The sequence below is a fragment of the Tamandua tetradactyla genome, chromosome 2, assembly GCF_023851605.1.
Source record: "Tamandua tetradactyla isolate mTamTet1 chromosome 2, mTamTet1.pri, whole genome shotgun sequence".
NCBI classification, from domain to species: domain Eukaryota; kingdom Metazoa; phylum Chordata; class Mammalia; order Pilosa; family Myrmecophagidae; genus Tamandua; species Tamandua tetradactyla.
In genome coordinates, this window is record NC_135328.1 from 132,485,111 (window position 1) to 132,493,986 (window position 8,876).

Here is an 8,876-nt window from a genome sequence, read left to right on the forward strand (position 1 = left end):
AGTAAGACCAGAGGACCTGGTAGCTGCAGGTCAGAGGCAGCGGGGCAGCTCCAGCCATCACAGAGACTGGGCCTGCAGCCAGCCCGCAGAGAGGGAGGCCCTCTTTATACTCCTGAGGGTAGCAAGAAGGTCCAAGGCTGAGCAGGGCCCAGGGAGTGGGGCTCTGAGTCCACTTTGGTGTCCAGAGACCAGCTGAACCTCCTCAGAGCAGCTAGACGCACTGAGTCTCTGGAGCCCTGCTTGCTTGCCTGGAAAACAGGGATGGCATAGGGAGAAGCCCCATCTGGTAGTGCTGTTTACGAAGAATGAAAGCGAGAGTCCAGTGCATTTCATCGTCCAGTTTTCAGCAAGGCAGTCAGCCGGACCCTCTGCCCAGGGACTGTCACCGCTGTTAAGAAATTCTGGGAGAAGGAGCTGAGGCTGTGCCCGCAGAGAACAGGGTGGCAGCCTTATGTGTTTCAGGGAGGTCGGCACTGCTCTCTGGGCCCCTTCGTCTCCTCCAGCCGGTCCGCCCACTCACCCCCCCGTCCCCTGGGGGGTGCAGTGAGGCGCTGGGACAGAGGGTCCCTGGCAAAAGCCATCACAGGAGGGGTGGGGCCAATGCCTTTCAGACTTCATGGCACAGCAGAATCCCCAGGGGACTGGGTTCAATACAGATCCCCAAATCCTCAGGGAGTCGGGAGCGGAGCTGGGAAAGCTGCATCCTAACCTGCAGCCTGCAGGGTCCCAGCCTCACCCGGGCTGCACCCAGCCCCCAAGGCTCGGACATGCAGGGCTAGCCCTTGCTGTCAGGTGGGGCCTGGTTTCGGCTTCCTGTCACATTGGCCTCAGCGCCATGCTCCCTGGCAGCCCCTGCTGCTGGAGCACACAGACGTCCTTTCCACAGGCCCTCACAAGCCCGGAGAGGCCATCATGGGTCAGCGCCCCCTCATGAGATACGCTATTAGGGTGGAAAGCACCCTGGCTCAGGGATGCCCCTTCTGCTGGGCCATGGTGGCCAGGGGAGCTGAGGAGCAGCTGCAGTGGGAGCGGCTGCTCTGTACTGCCAAGGCCGTGTCCAGCGGCTCCAGCCACCGGGGAATGGCCCCACCCAGGAGCCACCCAGACAGAGCCCACTTGTCCGCCCAGGCACTGCTAGCTTGGCCCTCTTGCCTCCTCCTACTGTCCCTCAGTCCCCGAATGGTCCCTTTGGTGAAAGAGTCCAGGTTTGTCCCAACAGGGCAGGGGGCAGCAACCCGCCTCCACGAAGCTGATTCGCCGTGTGAACATGAAACTTGGCATTTCCACGGGTCTCAACTATGCAGCACTTTCAAAGGGGGCGTGGTTCTGGCCTTACATGCATACAGGCTCCGCCTTACGCCTCAGTTACCTCCTCTGTGAAATGGGAATGGTCAGATCCCTGTCTGGGTGTTTCAGGGATCCCCATGCCATCACGTAAGGCTGTCAACATGTATAGGGTCTGGGCAGAGAGAGCAATTACAAAATGATTTTGTTATTTTTATTTGTTAATGACATCATCAGTTTGAGTTGTGAGAGACAGACAGTCGGTGACAGGTTACCAGGGCTGGGAGGGGGTGAGGGGAAGGGGATGTTGTCTAATGAATAAAGTTTCAGTTTGGGTAATGGGTCTTGGTGATAGTGGCATAACAGAAGGAATGTAATTACTATCACCTCATTATACCCTTGAAGGTGGTTAAAAAGGGAAATTTGGGGTTGCATGTATGTTGGAACAATAAAAAGTTTTTTAAAAAATTTGAACTGGGAGGGGGCACTACAGGTCTTTGAGATTTAACCACACACAGGTTCATGGAAGCACCATCACCGTCAGGGATGGGGGCAAGTGGGAAGCCCTCCAGAATTCCCTGCTGCTGTGAAACCCGCCCCCCCGTTCCAATCCCTGGCCCCATCTGTTCTTCATCCCTACAGCTGTGCCTTTTCCAGAATGATACAGAAATGAAACTCTGCAGGATGTGACCCTTTGAGACTGGTTTCTTTCATTCAGCCTAATGCCTTTAAGCTGCATGTTATGGGTGAGGGGAGTGTGGACTCTTTACTGCTGGGCTGTATCCCCTCACGCGGATGTGCCACGATTTGTTTAACCCTTAAAGGACATCTGGGTTGCTCCCAGTTTTTGGTGATCACTACTAGAGCTGCTATCAACATTGGTGTAGAGGTTTAAAGTTTTCATTTCTCTCGGTGTGAGATGACCTGGCCATGTGGAAAGCGTATCTTCAGCTTTTTAAGTTAAGCTGCCAAACTGTATCTCAGAGGGTTGGCACTGTTTGGGGCCCCCATCAGCATAGTCTGGGGGACCCACTTGTCCTTCACCCTCACCACCTCTTGGTTGCATCAGGTGGGACCCTATGCCCACTCCCCATAAGTGTGGTCTTTTGTTTTGTTTTGTTTTTGTTCTTTTGTTTGGCATGGGCAGGCACCGGGAATCGAACCCAGGTTTCCGGCATGGCAGGTGAGAACTCTGCCTGTTAAGCCACCACGGCCTGCCCCAACAGGTGTGTTTTAAATTTGCATTTCTCTACTGGCTAATGACGTTGTGCTTATTTTCCATCTCTGGATCTACTTTGGTGCTGTCTGTTTGAATCTTCTGCCTGTTTTTAACTCAGGTTGTTTTCTTATTGTTGTGATAAGAATTATTTATATATTATGGATGCAAGTCCTTTGAAGGATATGTTATTTATAAATACTTTTTGACATCTTTTGTAGAGCTAAGGTTTCCTTTTCTTTTAAGGACTGTGTTTTCGGCATCTGTCTCAGTTTGCTAGTGCTGCCAGAATGCAATATACCAGATACAGACTGGCTTTTACAGTGGGGATTTGTCAGGTTACAAATCTACAGTTCTAAGGCCATGGAAATGTCCAGAGTAAGGTGTCGCCAGGAGGACACCTTCACATCAGAAAGGTTGATCGTGCCCAGGGTTCCTCTGGCACATGGGAAAGCACATGGTGACAGCTGATGTCCTTCTGTCCCAGCTTCTGGTTTCAAAGGGCTCTCTCAGCTTCTGGTATCTCCTGGGGCATTTCTTTCTGTATCTCTAAATGTCTGTGTCTGGTTTCATCTGTCTGCTCTCTGTGTCAGCTCTGGGCTCTCTCTCTCCATGAGCTCTTTTAAAGCTCCAGGAAGTTAATTAAGACCCGCCTTAAATGGGTAGGGTCACATCTCCATGGAAACAACCTAATCAAAAGGTCCCACCCACAAGAAGTCTGTCCCACAAGAGCAGGTTAGAAGAGCAGGGCTTTTCTGGGTTGCATAACTGTTTCAAACCAGCATTAGCATCGTATCTAAGAACTTGGCTTTCTCCATGATCACAAAGATTTTCTTCTAAAAGTGCTATAGTTTTATGTTTTACATTTAGATCTATGATCCATTTTGAGTTAATTTCTGCATTAGGTATGAGGTACAGATTAAAGTGAATTTTATATGTAACGGATGTCCAATTGTTACACAGACATTTGTTGAAAAGACTATCCTTTCACAGTTGAATTGCCTCTATTCCTTTGACAAAAATCGATTGAACATATCTATTCGGGCCTATTTCTGAACCCTCTGTTCTGCCCCATTGATCTCTATATCTTCCTCTTGCCAACATCATACTGCCTTGATTGTTTTAGCTTTAAATTAAGTCTTCAAATCGGGTAGTGGAAGTCTTGTTCTTTGTGCCAGTTTGAAAGGATTTATGTACCCTAGAAAAGCCATGTTTTGTTTTAATCCTGATCCAATCTTGTGGGAGCAACCGTTTCTTCAAATCCTGATTCAGCACCGTAGGCTGGAAACTCGATTAGATTAACCCCACAGAGATGTGACTCACCCAGTTGTGGGTGTGAACTTTTGAAAAGAGGGAGATGTGCCTCCACCCATTCCAGGTTGATCACTGTACTGGAATCCATTAAAAGAGGAAGCATTTTGGAAAAGGCTTGAGATTCCAAGAAAGACAGAGTGTGTGCAGCCAGACACTTTTGGAGATGAAAAAAGAGATGTCCCCGACGGGAGCTTCATGAAACAAGAAGCTGGAAAAGAGAGCTAGCAGACACTGCCATCTTCGCCATGTGCCTTTCCAGTTGAGAGAGAGACCCTGAACCTCATCAGTCTCCTTGAATCAAGGTGTCTTTCCCTGGATGCCTTAGATTGGACATTTCTATAGACTTGCTTTAGTTGGGACATTTTCATGACCTTAGAACTGTAAATTTGCAACTCAATAAGTCCCCCCTTTTAAAGCTGTTCCATCTCTGGTAAATTGCATTCTGGCAGCTAGCAAACTGGAACATTTTTCTTTTTCAAAATTATTTTGGCTATTCTTCTTCCTTTGCATTTTCATATAAATTTTAGTGTCCATTTGTTTATGTTTACAAAAAAAAAAAACACCTGCTGAGATTTTGATTGGAATTAAATTAAATAGAGATGGATTTAGGAAGAATTGGCATCTTAACAAGTTGAGCTTAAATCTGTTGAGTCTTCTAATACATGAACACAAACACAGTAGGTTGTCCCGCCTCTTTAGGTTTCCATCAATTTCTTCAGCTTTTTTATGTTTATAGTTGTCAGCATTCAGATATGTTTTTTCAGTTATACCTATTTCGTATAAGTGATATTACATACAATATACATATTATAAGCATATACATTTAATTTCATTTTCTAATTGATGATTGCTAATATATAGAAATATGATTGATTTTTATATGTTGGCATTGTATTCTGTGATCTTACTAAACTCATTTTTTGATAGATTCCTTGGGATTTTTCTATCAGACAATTATGTCTTCTGTGCATAGGAAAATTTTTATTTCTTCCTTTCTAATCCTTATGTCTCTTTTTTTTTTTCTTGCCTTATATTGCACTACCTAGGACTTCCTATGCAAGGCTGACAAGCAATGTGAGAGTGACTGATTTCTTTTTTCCTGGTCTCAAAGGGAAAGCATTCAGTCTTTGACCCATTAGCAATACGTTTTATGGAGATGCTTCTAGCTGTTTGCTTTTTTCTGTCATAAATGGGTGTCAGATTTTGCCGAATGTTTTTTCCACATCAGAGAAAGATCACCGTAAGATCATGTGATGTGGTTCTTCTTTTTCAGTCCCTCCATGTGCCGGATTACACTGAATTCCACATGGTGCACCTGCATTCCTGGGCTGATTCGCACTTCGTCATGATGAACTATTCATTTTATATACTGCCAAATTTGATTTGCTATTATTATTATCATTATTATTTGTCATTTAGACATTTTTTAAATACAGAGAAAGGAGACAGAATCAGGAGTTCCAGGTGGCAGAGGAGGAAACAACAATACCATCAACAGCGGTTTCTTTACGTGAAAGACCCACCCTATACAACACCTCCCGTCAGAGCAGCTAAGGATTGACTGAGGAGTGGCGGCTCAGGAGTAAGCTACCTGCCCAGCCAAACTCTTTGGGGAAGTTACTGGCTTGGGCTGTTGTCCAGTGGATAAGGCTATCCTGAAGTTAGAAGCACCCATAAGAAACATAATAGTGGCAATTCTGTCATTTACTTCCTATCACTATCTCCCAACCTCTTACCCCAGAATGTACAAAGGGGCAGTCTAGGGATAGGAAGCACTGGGACTCAATTCTGATGTGGCCAGTTGGGGAGGAAAATCTGGACCCAATTTTAAAAGCAATGACTTGATACTACAGAGACATTTCCCTCTACCATCTCCTTCCTCATTAGGCAGCCAGCCTGATGAACACCTGTTTCTCCCTTCTCCAGCATTTGGCTTTCTGGTGGAAAGGTGCCTGACCACCAAGTGAAGGAGAGAAGAATTCCTCTTTCAGTGGGTAAGGAAGTGACTGGGAGAAGACAGATGCAGGATCGTAACTCCTAGAAAGCAAAGACTTTCTGCCCGTCTGTCCCCACGTGCATAGTCAGGTCTTGCGGAAGGAGACCAAGTTAAAAGCCAAGAAACAGCCTTTTTTTTTTTTAAAGATCCTTGCAAATAATCAGCTGGGATTTATTGTCCTTTTCTATCCTAGCTCCCTGTTGTCCTTCCACAAGAAGGAATATTCTTTCTGATACCATGGCTCCCTGGGAAAGAAACTCACATAGCAGGACAGGGCAGGTCACTCTGGACAGCTACGAAGAGCTTTGTCCTTTCCCACCCCTGCATGGCACAGCAGCAGCCTCAATCCCTCTGAAGATGTGAGGGCCTGGGGCAGGGAAGTTCAAGGACCCCAGTTCTCTCTCTCTCGACTAGTTGCATGAGTGTCAGAAGGCACTGTGTGTCCTAGGTGGGGAATCCACCAAATCTTACGGTCCTGTGGAGGCAGAGCCATCACTGTCTACATACACCGAGGTCTCTCAGCCTCGGCACTGCTGACATTTTTTGGACCAGATAAGTCTCTGTCGTGTGTGTGGAGGGGGCCGTCCTATGCACAGTAGGACATTTAGAAGCATCCCTGGTCCTACCCTCTAGATGCCATTAGCACTGCCCCAGGTGTGACAATCAAATATGTCTCCAGATATTGCCAAATGTCCCTTGAGGACTGGTGTGTAGGTGATGCCACTGTTCTTTCACAGTGGGGAAGGAACCTATGAGGATTCAACAAGGTCACAGTTGGGAAGGCTCTGAGCACAGCAATGTGCAATAGGGGAGAGGTCCCCAGGCAGGGGACTCAAGCAGAAAAGAAAAGCCCTCAGGAGGCAGGAAAGCAGGTATTTCCTGTAGCTTTGAAAGGTGTTTCCTTAGAGCGTGTTGGCCCCAGCGGTGAGAAGAGTTGGAAGTCATTAGGATTGTCCGTCTGGAACTTGCCAAGGAAGATCTGATTTGACTCAAAAGTGACTTCCAGATACAGTGGGTGTGTCCCCGTAAAGAGCCTAGGTCACGTCTCAACTTCCTGAAGCCAAAGAGTAGTCTTTGCTCCAGGACGTGGCAGGGCGGAGGGAGGAAAAGTCAATTCCACACTGCCTGTCTAATGTTCTACCTTATTCCTTGCCCAGTCCCCAAAAAATTCCATATGAAATTTCATTCAGAAAAGAAATTCACAAAATTAAAAATTGTAAAAAGGCGAAGTAGGCAGGCTTTGCCACTGTTACTTGTCAAACTGGAAAGAATAGACCCCATGGTCTGAGGAGGTCTCGGCTGTCTCTTGATTCTGCTGGCCACTGCTCTCTTCAACTGAAACATTGGAAGAAGGCACAGGGGTGTACTGGGAAATGTAAGCTCCTTTCAGAGCTGCAGCTGGTGGCATACAATGCCTGTGCTACTGAGGGAGAGGTAGCCCAGTTGCTGTGTAAGGGGTCCCATTGTGGAGGCAAGCTGGAGAGAAAGAGGGTAGTCACCCCTGGTGTCAGAACTGAGCCTGAAGGCTGCATGAGGTACGACTGGTGGTGCATCCAAGCCAGGTTAGGTACTTGGCAGAGGAGATGTCTGAGCCACTCTGACACGAACACATAGGAGATAGAAGATATGGGGACAGTGCAGACTGAGCAAGCATCCTGCTGGGGTGACCTTATACGGGGTTAGGTAAAGAGAGCTGTAGTGGGGACATAGGTCAAGGCCATACCACCCACGTCTCCATTCCCTGGCCAGGTCCATCCATTTTGTACCAATTTTCCTTGATTCTGTCATTTCTTTGGCCCACCATCAGGAAATATGCAAAGCAAGGGATCAGATGGGGATGGTACTCCAGGGGGTGTCTTAAATCATTTTCCATTAAAATGGGTGATGGTGGCTTCACCATCACTGTGGACGCCATCCTTGCAAAGCCTACCCCTCTGCTGGCCCCGCTGATGTCCCGGAGGACTGAGGTGGAGATAACCTGGCCAAAGGGGTTCACCCTTGCTCCGGTTCTTGCTCACCCATTGACAGTGGGAGGTTCGAGTTGTATAAATTTGTGGGGGCTGCTCCTGCTGATTTGCCATCTGTGCTGTACACCACTGGCTTTTAGTGCTATTACAGCTTCCCGTGCCGCTGAAGGACTGCCAAAGTCCACAAAGCCAGAACCTTCGCATTTGTTTGTGGTCTTGTCCAGCTTGGCCTCAGTGGAGACAGTCTTGCCATATGGCTGATACAGCTTGGCAAGGTCCTGGTCAGTTGTGCCGGGCTGCAATCCCGGATGTATGGGTTGGTTTTGCTCAGTTGGTCATTTCCACCGCTCCCACTGCTGCTGCTAGGGACACTGTGTTTAGACTGGGTGGGGCCATCTGCTGAGCCAATGACACATATGGCTTCTTTTTGTTTTTGTTATAGCCAAAAGTCAGTTTCCCAGGCCTGAGAGTCACTGATAACAGCGTTTTCTCTTGCATGTCAGGGAGCTGACAGAAAGAAGGAGAGGGAAAGGGAGGAGCGGGAGAGACAGAGAGGAAAAGGGGAGAGGGAGAAGGGAGGGGGAGGAGAAAGGGGGAGAAAAGGAGCTAGAGGGAGAGAAATGAGGTTTGATTTCCTAATATTATTATTTTTTATTTGTTTATTTTTTTGCATGGGCAGGCACCAGGAATCGAACACGGGTCTCTGGCATGGCAGGCGAGAACCCTGCCTGCTGAGCCACTGTGGCCCATACAGCTAATATTATTTCGAAGATTTTTATGCCTATGTACATAAGGAATATTGAGTTTATAATTTTCTGTTCTTGAACTATGTTTATCAGGTTTGGTAACAGGGTAATGCTGCCCTCATGAAATAGCTAGAATCTCCTTCTCTTCCATTTCTTGGAAGTGATTGTACAGAATTGGTGTTGTCTCTTCTTTAAATTTTGAGTAGAATTTCCAGTGAATCTATCTGGACCTGGAGTTTTAATGTTCATAAGATTTTAAAGTTCAAATTCAGTTTCTTAGACAGATATGAAAGGGTTCCAGTTATTTATTTCCTCTTAGGTTGAGTTTTGGTAAGTTTGTGCTTTCTGAGGAA

General features: G+C 47.0%; 1 protein-coding gene and 1 pseudogene across 2 annotated transcripts in view; one reads left to right on the forward strand and one right to left on the reverse strand.

The window, feature by feature from the left end:
- Nucleotides 1–8,876, forward strand: part of BRD3 (bromodomain containing 3) — a 90,589-nt gene that overhangs the window by 242 nt on the left and 81,471 nt on the right. The gene's annotated exons all lie outside the window — the stretch shown is intronic.
- On the reverse strand, nt 7,060–8,173 carry LOC143662243 (RNA-binding motif, single-stranded-interacting protein 2 pseudogene; annotated as a pseudogene).